The following is a 14247-nucleotide window of genomic DNA, read 5'->3' on the forward strand; positions in this document are numbered from 1 at the left end:
TACATAGGTCATATCTGTTAGTTTACCACTATGTTCCATGAGATAATTAGTGACTTGCCAAAAAGTTGTCATAGTTAAATGTAAAGAAGTTGAAAACAAATTCTCTGAATTTCCTATCCAAAGTTGCTATCTTGGTCAGACACATGGCCTCTGATACTAGATATGAAAAAGATATTCTCTTTACCTAGTGCCCTCAATTCAGCAGCAACGTAACAAGATGAAAGTGAAGTGAAGTCGCGTAGTCGTGTCCGACTCTTCGCGACCCCATGGAGGAGCCATCCATGGGATTTTCCAGGCAAGAATACTGGAGTGGGGTGCCATTGCCTTTTTCAATTAATTCACTAGTTTAGTATGCAATAAAATAACAGAGGCTTTGAATAAGTTAAACTGGCTAGTAACAACTAATCAGTTTTCTTCAGTGATCACCGTTCTTCTACATAGGCAGGATAATTAATTCACAGATAGTCTTTCTGGTCTATCCTCAACTATTCTTACACTACATAATCAATTAGGGACATCTTTTCACAGATATATGAAGAGAACACAGGTAGCTTTACGTAAGTTGAGTTTGTTAAATCTATTTGTTATGACAAGGGATTTCTGACACAAAAATTGCTCACTGCACACTGAACCCTGGAGAAGTGATGAAACAAGACAGCTGATGTTAGGAGGTATATGGGAGTGGGGTAGGGTAAGAAGTCATGGATAAATTAAAAACTGGCAAGTATCTGCTGAAGCAGAGCCACTTTTTAGGGAGCATAAGAAAAACTGATAAGTCACCATTTTGGTCTCTTTAGAGAAATCCATTTGTTAAGAACTTAGGACCATTCACTACCATTCATGCCGCAAAATGCAATAGTCACACTATTTCCAAAAGGATCCTGAAAACTGTAGTGCAAACGGAATCTAAGAAAATAAATAATTACAAAACCATCAGCATTTTTCAAAGAAATATGCTCAAAACAGTGATTTTTACAAAAAATGTGAATTTGTCTTAAATGAAAAAAGAATTCTCTCTATGAAAGATCAAAGACTCATTTCACAGATAACTTATACTGCATTAATGGCTTAGTGTACAAATAAGGGTCGTGGACTCTTTAAATTAGGTGTGAGCGATCAATATAAATACTGATAGGGGAGTGTTTTGTATCCCAAACTCCAATATTCCAGCTTTGTGTCCTGTCCTGTTATTATAATTTGTAAAAATCTTAACAACACAGTGATTCAACTTTTCGTAACTTCAGTGATGTGTTAGAGGACAATCCATCTTGGTTTGAAGAATTTGTTGTATCTGAAGGCCGGAACAGTACTCAACCACGATGATTAAATAAATAAAATGATGGGTGATTCCTTAGTGTGTCAAATGTCTTATTTTTTAGTTCTGAAGTGGCATCCATGTCTTTAAACTCCCCTGCAATATGAACTATACCATAACAGGTAACTGCAAAGGCCAGAAGTGTCTGAAGAACTATATCTATTGGCAGTGATTCATCTTCCTTTTCTGTTAATCGCATATAAGAAGGATGCTGCACAGCGGAAAAGGCTGCGTGGGCTAGGGCTGCCCACCAGCCCCTTCCATAGCGCCAGCACCAGGACTCCGAAAAGAGCAGCCCAACAAAAGAAGCGAAGGGCGGCAGAGCCGTTCCTTCCCCCACCGGTGGGTGTCCGCGCAGCGCAGAAAGATGAAAATGAGATGCAAATTTTTTTGCTAATATTGTAAAATACTGAAGGAAGTTTTACTCTTGGAGAAATGAAAAATAGGAGAATTAAACTTTTCCTATGCAGTGAGAAATGTTTTTAGTTTTTTCATTTTATAAGGAAGAAGGAAGTAATTCTCTCATTACCTTGACTGATAAAAGGTAGGTGAACAATGATTTCTTTGCCTTTTCAGGTTGTAATAACCTTAAGTTATTTCATTACTAGAAACAGATACTAAGGGACCGAAATACAAGCTGACCACCAAACAAGGTACTGAGATAAATTATGTGGAGATTTTATATATATGTGTGTGTATATATAATGTGTGGGGGTGTGTGTGTGTATAAATGAAATTCTAGATAACTGGTCTTCTCATAGAACTTGGTTATCATGGAGGTGATTTTGTTCTTTGAAGCTAGTCTATTCATTCATGTAGTTATACAAAGCAACTAGTTTTCAAAGATTTACTTCTAGTGTGAGAAGTATTTTCCTATCGAAAGTCACTGAGCCTTAGTAAGAACAAAGGCTCCACACATATCAAGAAATTATTCAGAATCATACAGCAGTGCAGTTTTGAGAATAAAAGGCGGGCAGGAAGCATACTTAAAAGAAAGTATGAGAAGAAAAAAGAAAAAAAAAGAAAGAAAACATTCTGGCAAGATAAAGAACAGAAAGTGAGGTATCTTGAGAAAGATATACAAAGGAATTTAGGAGGGTAAAAAGGAAGATTAAGAGGGTCTAAGAGAAATGAGAGATGAATAAAGAAACACAGACTGGAAGAAAGTTAAATGCAATAAGGATTTTTGTTTTATTCATCTCTGCATCTCAATTCTTAGCATATGACTTAGCACACAGCAGACAATAAATGTTTATCTAACAAAAATAAAAAACCCAAAGAACAGAAAGTTTAACGAAAAGATTCTATGGTTCACATGGTTATGGGTTCAGAATAAACAACTGAAACTCATTTCTTCTGGAGTTTAGCTAATTTAATTAACTTCTTAATTCTTGTTTTAAAAAACTTTGAACTAGATGATCTTTAGGGTCTTTTCTTTATTCTCTGCACAAATGGTGACTAAATACAAGCAAATGAAATCACGAGAAGGTTCTTAAATGTTGCTTAAACCAAATCAGTGGTCGGCAGATGCAATTTATATATTTTTGTATAACAAAGGCAAAACAGTCCCCTTATTGTTCACATGATACGAGTTGTCATTTAAAGAAACATCTGGATGGGTCTCAATCTCTCAGAAAAGCAATATTAGGAAAGCACTTATAAGTACTTCTGCTCCAAATTTTTTTCTGGCTAGGTACAATCTTACTGAAATGAGCAGGGTCTCTTATTCCGTGGATATCTGTATAATATGAATGACACCAAATGATTCTGGAAGCTACCCTACACAAGGATACAAAAGGATACTGCCAAAGAGGAAAAGTTGATTATTTTTCCCTTTTTCAAAGTAATAGGATTCTCCTCAAGAGACAAAGTGTTTTTTTAATTGATGGAAAATTTTACTAGGAGAATAAGCAGTTATTTCTCCATTTTTTAATGGTAATTAGGAAATGCTAAAGTATATAAAGCCAAGCAAAATAAAAACATTAAAAGAAAATGTGGCTTCATGAATGAAGGATGTAGTGGAGAAGACTTCCTGTGTAACAAATTTTTAAATTGCACAGTGGTAATTAAAAGTAATAAAAGGATAATGGGAAGTGGTACCATGAATATAGGGCAGGTTAATATCATTTGAGGTTACCATAAAAGAACACAGATGAAACAAGTCTTCCAGAACCACTTCAAGTTTGAACCTATGTGACCCTCTCTTTATTTTATTTACACATACAAAAGTGCACACCATATATCATCAAAATTCAGCATATTTCAAAGTCAGAAGACTAGGAAAAGCAATGTTCCCTGCACGTCAGGGTTTTGATGACTGGCAAAATACTAGCAAGCTTGCATTGCAATTTTTGAGCCACACCCAGTCTGCAGTTAAATATAGAGCTTAGTTTCTGGAACTGTTGGTCTTTCTAACCTTCACAGTCCAAGTACTCACTGAAAAAATTAAAAGTAAAAAGGAGAAAGGAAACAGACTGAAACCAAAATCCAAGTACTAATAAACTGTCCTGGGAAGAATTCCAAAATGCTGTAAAGACCAAGAGAATTAAATTACAGAAATCTCAAGCAACATTCTAGAAACACACTTTACAAACATATTTGTCTCTTCTATGCTAATTCTCCCAGGATGTACAATAGACTTATATAAAATGCACTTGTGTACTAGACCCAGGTCTCTGCTTCAGATTTCACATTCAGACTGTATAACATGTCAGCTTAATAGAAGTGACAGCAAATTTAGAGCCAAGACTTAATTTTGGTATGTTATAATATTGTGGCTATGAAGTTATTTTTGTTCTTAAGGAGGAACTTTTATCTGAAGAAACAATTTTCAGATTCTTAAATTTGAGGGGAAGAGACACTCTTAAGCTGAAATTTTTAATACTGATTCTTTGCCTATTGGGGAGAATAACTTGGATTAATTTTCTGAAGTTGTTTTGGAGATTGATAAAGGTTACAACAACAAAAAATGTTTTCCTTATAATTTCAGAGGGTTCTGGGCTTAAGTAACAATTTTATTTTATAATAGCTCACTGAAGATGAGCATGAAAAAAATCTAAAAGGAACAAAAAACAAATCACAGGTGTACTGTTTCTGTAAAAAAAAAAAACCACATGAAATAGTCTTAATTACAAACACACACACAGAGATTCATTTTGCCTTCATTTTCTTAGACACACCCAGGTACAGACTCATCATTCGGCTACTCTTGATGAAAACTAACAGCAGAAGCAATCTATAAACATATATATGGCTCCAAAGAGGGTACTATTGCTTCTACATGTCCCAGGGTGCTCTTACTTATTCCTGTGTCTAGTCAACGCTTTCTTCAAGTTGTTGCTGCTCTATCTTGGTTAACTGAGCTGCAAACCCTATAAGGAGACTCAAGATTTCTTTCACCTTTCTCCCTTGAACCAGAACAGGCACAGTAGTCAGGTATCATTCTTTTGTGTCTCAGTCAAATATCGAAACACTCTGAAGACACACCTGCTTCTAAAGCTGAAAGAATCCCCAGTACCAAAGGCGGAAGGGTTAAAAGGGAAAGAGTCATCACATGCTCTGCTTTTGGGCCGCAAGGCCTTCACAGCTTCTGACCATAAACGCTAAAGACACTTCAGGTCTACTCCATCCGTCATCCTCTGTGTCTTCACCCTCAAACATATCCACCTGCTACATCCCTAGCACTCGGCCTCATACCTCTGTTGAATGGACGAACAAAGGGACAGTTAGGTTTGCTGAATAAAAATCACATTTGAGTCTTACATTATGTTATTTGTATCTGTAGGGATTTCAGATATATGATACAGATGATGCTCTTTCCCTTTGTGAATATGTAAACCACTTGAGGTAAGCCTGGCTCAGTGCTAGCACACAACAGATGCTCTATAAATAAATGACTGAAAGAATATTAGTCAATTATCTAATTCTATTTTGTTGATCAAAATCTTAGTCAAGTCCCCGTGTTATTTTTTTGTTATTTTTTAATAACAAAACTCTTTATGATTACAAAAATTTCAAAACTACACAATTATAATATTCCCATGAACTCCCATGTATCTATTACCCAGCTTCAACAATTATCAATCATTTTTTCATTTTTGTTTTATCTCTTCCTATTTACAGTCTCCATAAAGCTCCTACGCAAGGAAGGTTCCATCACATGTTAATCTAGTAGCATCAGATTTCAAAATTATCAAAGGTAAAGTCCATATATTAAAAACAATCAGTGTACCCCCAAATAAAAATATACTCCTCTTAGTTAATAAGGAAAACTCAAATCTATCGGAAGCACTGTCTAAGTTCTACATGTGGCCAGGCCACTTATTAGCTTTGTGGCCCTGGGAAGGTATTCAACCTCTTAAAAGCCCTGGTTGCCTCAGTAGAAAAAGAAGAAACCAGGACTGTTATGAGACTTAAATGTGGAGGATAAATATATGTGAAATTCCCAGTACTGTGCTAAATAACTTTTTCTTAAAAGCTATATACCCCAAAATTCACCCATTTTAATTGTACAGTTTAGTAGCTTTTAGTATATCCAGAGTTGTGCAAGCATTATCACAATCAGTTTTAGAAATTTCCATCACCCCAAAAGGAAACCCAACACTCTTTCCTTAGTCTTCGTCCTCCCCCACAATGTCCCTAATCTCCCCTGCCCTGGGAAACCACATATTTACTTTCTGTCTGTATATCTTTACTTATTCTGAGTATTTCATATAAATGGAATCATACAACACTGTCTTTTGTGACAAATATTTCTGGAACTAGATATTTTAAAAGTCAAATATGTGGTACAGACAATGCAATGAGGTCAGAGAAGTGGGAAAAGGCCAAAAAAAGGTGATCTATCTATATATCTATATCTATATCAGGGAAGCCCATGTATTAATTATATCAGTATCTTTATTTAAACCTATATAAATCTACTGTAAGGCAGGCACCACTAAGATATGTGCCCAGGACTACTAGTGAAGTGCTGCAGGGATGGTAAGGAGTAGTGAAACAGTCTGTCTGTGATACATATGAACAGCAGGGTAGTTAGTGAAATTCTCCTCTAAATCCTTCATTTCCTCATTTAAATGGGAAGAAAGATCATTGTGTGACAGGATGGGGAGACTGCAGAGAGAATAAAGTGTGAAATAATGGTTTGGGAGAGTGGGAAAGAATGAACCAGGAAGGTACAGTACGACTGCCTGGCAGAATTAGAGATCCACTTGAGGTTCATGGTCATGGATTTCATATGAGATCAGTCAGGAGGGTTTTAGTTTTTCTGCAGCCATATTTAGCTCTTCGTAACTCTTCTCAAAATGCAGACACAGTATAAATGAAGACACAGAAAAGAGAAGAGATGAATGTATAAACGGTATACTCTGACTTATGGCTCTATCTGTATCTACTCCACTGATGACCCCTGAATCTCCATGTCTAGGGCCACTGAAATCTGCTCATACAGAGATCTCACAGTCAGAGCTCTTAGTGGAAGGAATTTAGGTAGAAAGAGAACATGTGTTCAATACTGCTTATGAGAAAGGCATTCTACTATGTGTTTTACATATATTATCTCATTTGACTCTAATAACCAACTTCATTTTACAGAAAACTAATTTCCAAAGAATAATATAAGTGAAAATGGGACTAAACCATAAGTTTGTATGACTATCTATCATAGTACTTAACTCTTCTTTTTATAAATATGGTGAGGGGGGTTGAGACATTAAGTGATTTGACCAAAGTCAAACTATTTTCTAATGGTACAGAGGGTATCTCCCAGATAAATGCTCTTTGAGCATCACCACTGCTAAATTCTTTTATACTTCCTGCTCTGTTATCTCTGTGTTCAATCTGTAACTAGGTTAGGCTGATTTTTTCCTGCAATCTTTTTTCTGATATCTACTGTCTTCTATCTACTTTCTTTCCTTTTTCTTTAATATTATTAATTTGGGCCCTCATCACTGATGCATAGATTACCCTAAAAGCCTCCAAATATCCCTCCTCAACCCATTTACATATAAGCTAGTCACTTTTTTCCTCTGAAGCATATACATATATAAATTATAAATAATAAAATTCCATAGTACAGAATTGTGAAGATTAAATAAATTCACTTATCATGCAAAATAATTATCAATAAGATCAATAATTATACACTGCAGAATCCTACGGTAAAATGTAAAGCCATTATTACCAAGATTTTTGAGGGCAGATACTACAATTTAGATTCATTTTACCTTGGCTCTAGGTATGTGGTATAAGTTCAAATACATACTGAGCTGGCTGATGTCTTGCCCATCTTCCATACTCCTACTAACATTATCAAACAGACCAATCTGATCAGGTACATCTCCTTTCTGATAAAGCCTGAACACCAAAGCCATAGTTTAATTAAGCATGGTCTTATTTAATTATAGAATGCATAATATGATGAAGTCCTAAGTAGAGATGCTCCTGATGAAAAACCCTATGTTCGGCCACATAAAGTCTCCAACGTCATACTATCCTTTCTATGATTCTCGGACTGGTGAGTTTCTATTCATCACCCATCAAAATGCAGCCAAAATGTCACTACTTTGGTAAAGTCTTCCTGACTCTCTCCTCTGCTTGCCTGAGTCTCAAGACCCCATAAATTTAATCAACCATTTTCACGACAGCATTCATTCCTTAGTTCTGTAATTATTTAGATGATTGTATCTCTCCATTCCAAGTGTGTGAGCAAATATATTTCTAGGCAACTAAAGATTGAATGAGAAGGGACTTCCCTGGTGGTCCAATGACTAAGACTCTACACTCCCAATGTACGGGGCCTGGATTCAATTCCTGGTCAGGGAGCTAGATCCCTTGTGATGCAACTAAGACCTGGTACAGTCAAACAAATAAATAAAAAAAAATAGATGTTAAAATAGAGAGTTAATGAGAGGAAAGATCAAACCAGTCAATCCTAAAGGAAATCAACCCTGAATATTCATTTGGAAGGACTGATGCTGAAGCTGAAGCTCCACTACTTTGACCACCTGATGCGAAGGGCTGACTCATTAGAAAAGACCCTGATGCTGGGAAAGACTGAAGGCAGGAGGAGAAGGGGACGACAAAGGATGAGATGGTTGGATGGCATCACCAGCTCAATTGATGTGAGTTTGAGCAAGCTCTGGGAGATGGAGAAGGACAGAGAAGCCTGGTGTCTGCAATTCAGGGGGTTGCAAACAGTTGGACATGACTGAGCAACAACTACTTATTATGGGGGGCAAGCAGATATTGTGTGTCTCCTTACACAATGTAATAGGAAGAACAAAGCACCAGTTATATGCCAAAGAATTGAACCAGAATCTAAGCAGGACTCTTAACTAGCAGTCTACAGAAAATACAGGATCATGTAATGAGACACTAAGAGGATGTAACTGTCCAAATCTAAAATGTGGGAAAATCAACAGGATAAAATACCTTGGTCTCTTTAACAAATAAACAGCATGGAATTTGTGTGTGTATGTATGTGTGTTTGGGTATATAAAGCAACTGTTACAATTAAGCAACTCAGGAGACCAAACGGAGTGTGTAAAAAATACACGTTTAATGAAAAGGTGAATGAATGAATGAATGCTAATTAGAGAGAAGACTCATCATTATAAGTGATGAATTATTCAATTTTGTACTTTGAAAAGCAGGCCAGATGTGGAAAAGGATGCAAAAGCATAGTAATTTTATATGTGAATTAGTGAAATATTTATGTTTTTATCATGGTCACCCAGAAAATTTTCTGAAATATTTTAATGTTTGGGTTTTAATTTATATTCGGATATTCCTTAAGATTTTGAGTAAAGAGAAAAATAAAAACAAATCATTATTGGTCAAATATTAACCATTATTTTTCTGTTGGAGATGAGATACAGTTGGTCTGTGTTAGAGCTGCCCATCAAACTTTTCTGTAATGATAGAAATGTTACATATCTGTGCTGTCTAAAACTATAGTCAGTAACCATATTTGACTATGGGGTGCTTGAAATGTGGCTAGTGTGACTAAGGAACTGAATTTTAAACTTTTAAAAGTTTGTATGATTTAAATCTAAATAGCCACAGCTGGCCACCATCAGAGAGCACAGTTCTACATGAATATAGTTCTCTTTTCTATCTGCAATATTTTCCCCCTTCCTTTGAAAGTGATAGTAAAAGTTGCTCAGTCATGTCTGACTCTTTGTGACCCCCATGGACTTCAGAGTCTATGGAATTCTCCAGGCCAGAATACTGGAGTGGGTAGCCTTTCCCTTCGCCAGGGGCTCTTCCCAGCCCAGGGATCGAACCCAGGTCTCCCGCGTTGCAGGCAAATTCTTTACCAGCTGAGCCACAAGGGAAGCCCAAGAATACTGGAGTGGATAGCCTGTCACTTCTGCACCAGATCTTCCCAACTCAGGATTCGAACCAGGGTCTCCTGCACTACAAACAGATGCTTTACCAAGTGAGCTATCAGGGAAGGCCCCCACTTCCTTTCGACCTAATTAAATTATGTCCATCTCTTGGCCAACCTGTGGACTGTAGGCCACCAGGCCAAGCTCCTCTGTTCACGGAATTCTCCAAACAATACTGGAGTAGTTTGCCATTCCCTTCTCCAGGGTATCTTCCTGGCCCAGGATTCAAACCTAGGTTTCCTGAATTGCAGGCAGATTCTTTACCACCTGAGCCACCAGGGAAGCCCTAAATTACCCATCCCCCATTATAAGATCTTGAAGCACAATGTCCCTTTCCTTCATACATGTATTACAATTGCAATTTTACCTTGATTTGTATGATTAATTCATTAACTTCTGTCTCTCCAACCTGACTCTCTAGGAACAAGTTTACAATGTTCACCACTGTACTGCTGTCACTGCATTGACAAGCAAATATTTATCAAGTAAATGTTACTATTAGGTAACACTGTATAGATGAGTTTTTGTGATATATGAAGGCTTTACATCTCTCCTAGTTCCATGTGATTTGACCCAAAATTTAGATTGTCCTTTAACATGCATATATCTACAAAAGTATAGAGAACCATGAACCCCCAGTTAAACATCACCCAACTGTAAGAATCAGTAACTTACTGACACCACACCTGTTTTGCACACACCCTTGCCCCTATCTTTATGCTTTGCATTATTCTGAGGTAAATCCCAGTTATCATTTTATCATATTATTATTATTATATGATATATTATAATAATCTTTTAAACTACTCCAGTATTGTTTGGAGAATTCCGTACATTTCAGTACATGTTTCTAAAAGACAAGAACCCTAATTTTTTATAAACTCATCACCATTTATATATAAGCAGCCATTATCATAACTGAAACAAGAATCACCATTTATCCAGTCAGGGTTCAAATTTCCTCACCTGGCTGAAGTTGTTTTTCTTTTAGAAGAAACTGAGTTATTATGCTTAGGGTCTCTCACGTCAAGAATCTGGTTGACTTGAGCCTCCATGGTGTTGATTAACAGAAAACTTTGTTTCATATTTCCTAAAAACTTGCAGCTGGATCTAGAGATGTGATTTGATTCAGTTTCAATTTTGTTAGAATACTCCATAGGTGGTGGTGTTAATATCCTCTAAGAGGTACATAATGCCTGGTTATCTATTTCTATGGGATGTTAGCAGCTATCAATGATCACCATCAGATATTTCTTTCAGAGTTTACAAAATTATGAAACTCTAATCATTCCTTTTTCATTTATTAGCTGGAATCCTTCCTCAGGGAAAAACTTTTAAATCAAAGTTCATATGTGCAGAGCAGGTTATATTCTCCATGCCTTCAAATATTTAGTTGGGTCGCTAATTCTCTAGGTGCGATGAGTAATTTTTTTAGTATCATTATTACAAACAGATTTTTAATCAGTTTGATGAGCTTCAATATTACAATTGTTATTATTACTAGTGTTCAAACCATCCCCTTCTTTGGACAATGGGAGTCTCTTCAAGTTAGCCCCGGAGTTCTTTTGATATCACTCACTTATGTGCAGTAGCCGTCTTGTTTTAACACAATGTCCAGTCTCATCACTATATTTCCTGCCCCAGGCTTGGAATCAGACATTTCTCCTAGTGCTAATGGTATTTAGACCACAACTGGGCCCCAGGCATGCTTAATTTCTACTAGGTTGATCGCTGTCTACCGGCCTTTTGAGTAGGTACAGATGAAAAGTAACATATCCCCTTCCCACTTTTTTTCTCAAGAGAAAACCTAACTAATTCTTCAGTTCAGTCGCTCAGTCATGTCCGACTCTTTGTGATCCCATAAATCACAGCACGCCAGGCCTCCCTGTCCATTTATAATTCAAACTGAAGATTACAGGATTTTCCAATCAAAATTACAGCTGGCTTCTTATTAAAAACTGACAAGGTGATCCTAAAATTCATATGGAAATGCAAGGGACCCAGAATAGCTAAAATAATTTTGTAGAAGAAGAAAGCAAAATTTATCAATACTATAATACAAGAGTTACAAATACGTTGTAAGACTAGACATACATAGATCAATGGAATAGAACTGACAGTCCAGAAACACACTCACATATACAGTCAATTGATCTGACATGAGAGCATGCCAAGACTATCAGTGGAAAAAGAAAAGTTTTTTCAACAGTGCTGGATGGCTCACATGTGGAAGAATGATGCTGAGTCCCTACTTCACATCATACACAAAAAGTAACTCAAAATGGATCAAAGGCAAATACAGGTCTTAAAGGTATAAAACTCTTGGAAAAAACACAGGAATAAATCTTGGAGATTTTAATTTAGTACAGTCTTCCTAGATAAGACAATGCATACAAAAAAATAAACTGCAGTTCATAAAAAAACTAAAAACTTGCATGCGTCAAAGGTCATTATATCTAGTATGTGAAAGGACCACCCACAGACTGGGAGAAAATATTTGCAAACCATATATTTGATAAGGGACTTGTATGTAGAATACATAAAGAAATCTTACAATTCGATATAAAAAGATGACACAAGGACTTTCCTGGCAGTTCAGTGGTTAAGACTCGTACTTCCACTGCAGGAGGCACAGGTTTGATTCCTGGTCAGGGAACTAAGATCCTGCAGGCCGCAACTCAAGGTTCTGCATGCCTCAACTAAGACCAGGCACAGCCAAAACAAATTAAATTTTTCAAAAATGTGCCAAGGATCTAAACAGACATTTCTTCAAAAATACGCAAATAGCCAATAAGCATATGAAAATATGCTCAACATCATTAGCTAAGGAAACACAAATCAAAACCACAATGAGATTCTACCTCACACACACTAGGAGGACTATAACCAAACAGACAGATAGTAAGTGTTGACAAGAAACTGGAACCGTCATACGGTGCTGGGTGAAATGTAAAATGGTGACTCTGTTTTAGGAAAACAATATGGCAGTTCCCCAAAATGGTGAGAACAGAGTTACCATTTAACCAGCAATTCTGCTGGTACACAAGTTATGTTCAAGGCAGCATTATTCAAAACAGTTAAAAAGTGGAAACAACCTCAAATGTCCATTAACTGATAAATGAATAAATAAAATATGGTATAGACAGAGGACAAGACGGTTGGATGGCATCACTGATTCAATGGACATGAACTTGGGCAAGCTCCGGGATGTGGTGAGGGACAGGGAAGCCTGGCGTGCTGCAGTCCACAGGGTTGCAGAGTTGGACACAACTCGGTGACTGAAACAACAACAGCACATATACTTCGGGGTATCAGTTGGCAATAAAAAGGAATGAAATACTGACACTGAAGACACTACATTAAGTGAAAGAAGTGAGTCACACAGGCCACACATATGATTCCATTCATGGGAAATGTCCAGAACAGGCAAATCTATATACAGAGAGAGAAGACTAATGGTTACATAGATTTGGAAGGGCCTGGGAGGGGGAGAAGGAGTGACAGCTGTTTGGTACAGGGTTTTTGGGGGGATAAAGAGAACGTTCTAAAATTGATTATGGTGATTGATGGTTACCTAACTGTAAATGTACTAAAAAGCACTGAATTGTGCACTTTAAATAGGTCAATCATATTTCAACAAGGCTGTTTGTTTTTTAAATAAAAAATTTTAGATAAATGGCTATTTTTATCCACATACATACAGAGATTACAGTCTTCTACCCAATTCTTTTGATTTAATGTTTGAATCTCTCTTACAATGAAAATTTTGGTTCCTGATAACATTAATGATTACTTGTTTTTTTGTATATCAACATCTGTATCTAAATAGATTATCTGAATAACAATATTAACATTACCAAAATTAGTAAAAACAGTGAAATTTTTGCAGTTCTTTTTATTTATAAGCTGTATCCCACCTAGGAAGCATAGTCAAAATTGTGCAGTATAGTTATTTGATAAATATCCTGAATGTCTAAGTCATCAATTTATACATACAGTAGGTCTGTTAGTTTCATTAGTTATTTTTTTTCAGGGATCACCTTTCCCCCTCATTTCAATTTAATCTTGTTTTATAAAAATACTTAAATGGTTACAATGTCAAAACAAGGTATATTCAGAGAAATCTAGCTTCTATCCTTATTCCATCTAATCTGTTTTCTATTCTCCTATTGGAAATCATTTTATCTATTTCATGGTTTATTCTTTCATTAAAAACATAAGCAAATACATAAACAAATTGTAAGCAAATACATAAGTGATAGCATAGTATATACATTTGATATTGCCTTTTTACAAAAACATTATATCCTGAATATCATTATCATATAGAGAAGTAGCCATTCCAATAACTGTAAAAATGCAAAAAAACCCTTTCAAATACTTAATAGCAATAGTACGGATGGACACAGGGCTTTCCTGATGGCTCAGACGGTAAAGCGTCTACCCACAATGTGGGAGACCCTGGTTCGATTCCTGGGTCGGGAAGATCCCCTGGAGAAGGAAATAGCAATCCACTCCAGCACTCTTGCCTGGAAAATCCCA

The 14247-nt window shown here is 36.4% G+C and overlaps 1 protein-coding gene and 1 pseudogene across 6 annotated transcripts in view; both read right to left on the minus strand.

Annotated features, from left to right (window-relative positions):
• HMBOX1 (homeobox containing 1) overlaps nt 1–14247 on the minus strand; it is a 115099-nt gene that overhangs the window by 31568 nt on the left and 69284 nt on the right. The window lies entirely within an intron of this gene.
• Nucleotides 1209–7686, minus strand: LOC138080935 (ER membrane protein complex subunit 5 pseudogene; annotated as a pseudogene).

Source organism: Capricornis sumatraensis, chromosome 6 (genome assembly GCF_032405125.1).
Source record: "Capricornis sumatraensis isolate serow.1 chromosome 6, serow.2, whole genome shotgun sequence".
NCBI lineage: Eukaryota > Metazoa > Chordata > Mammalia > Artiodactyla > Bovidae > Capricornis > Capricornis sumatraensis.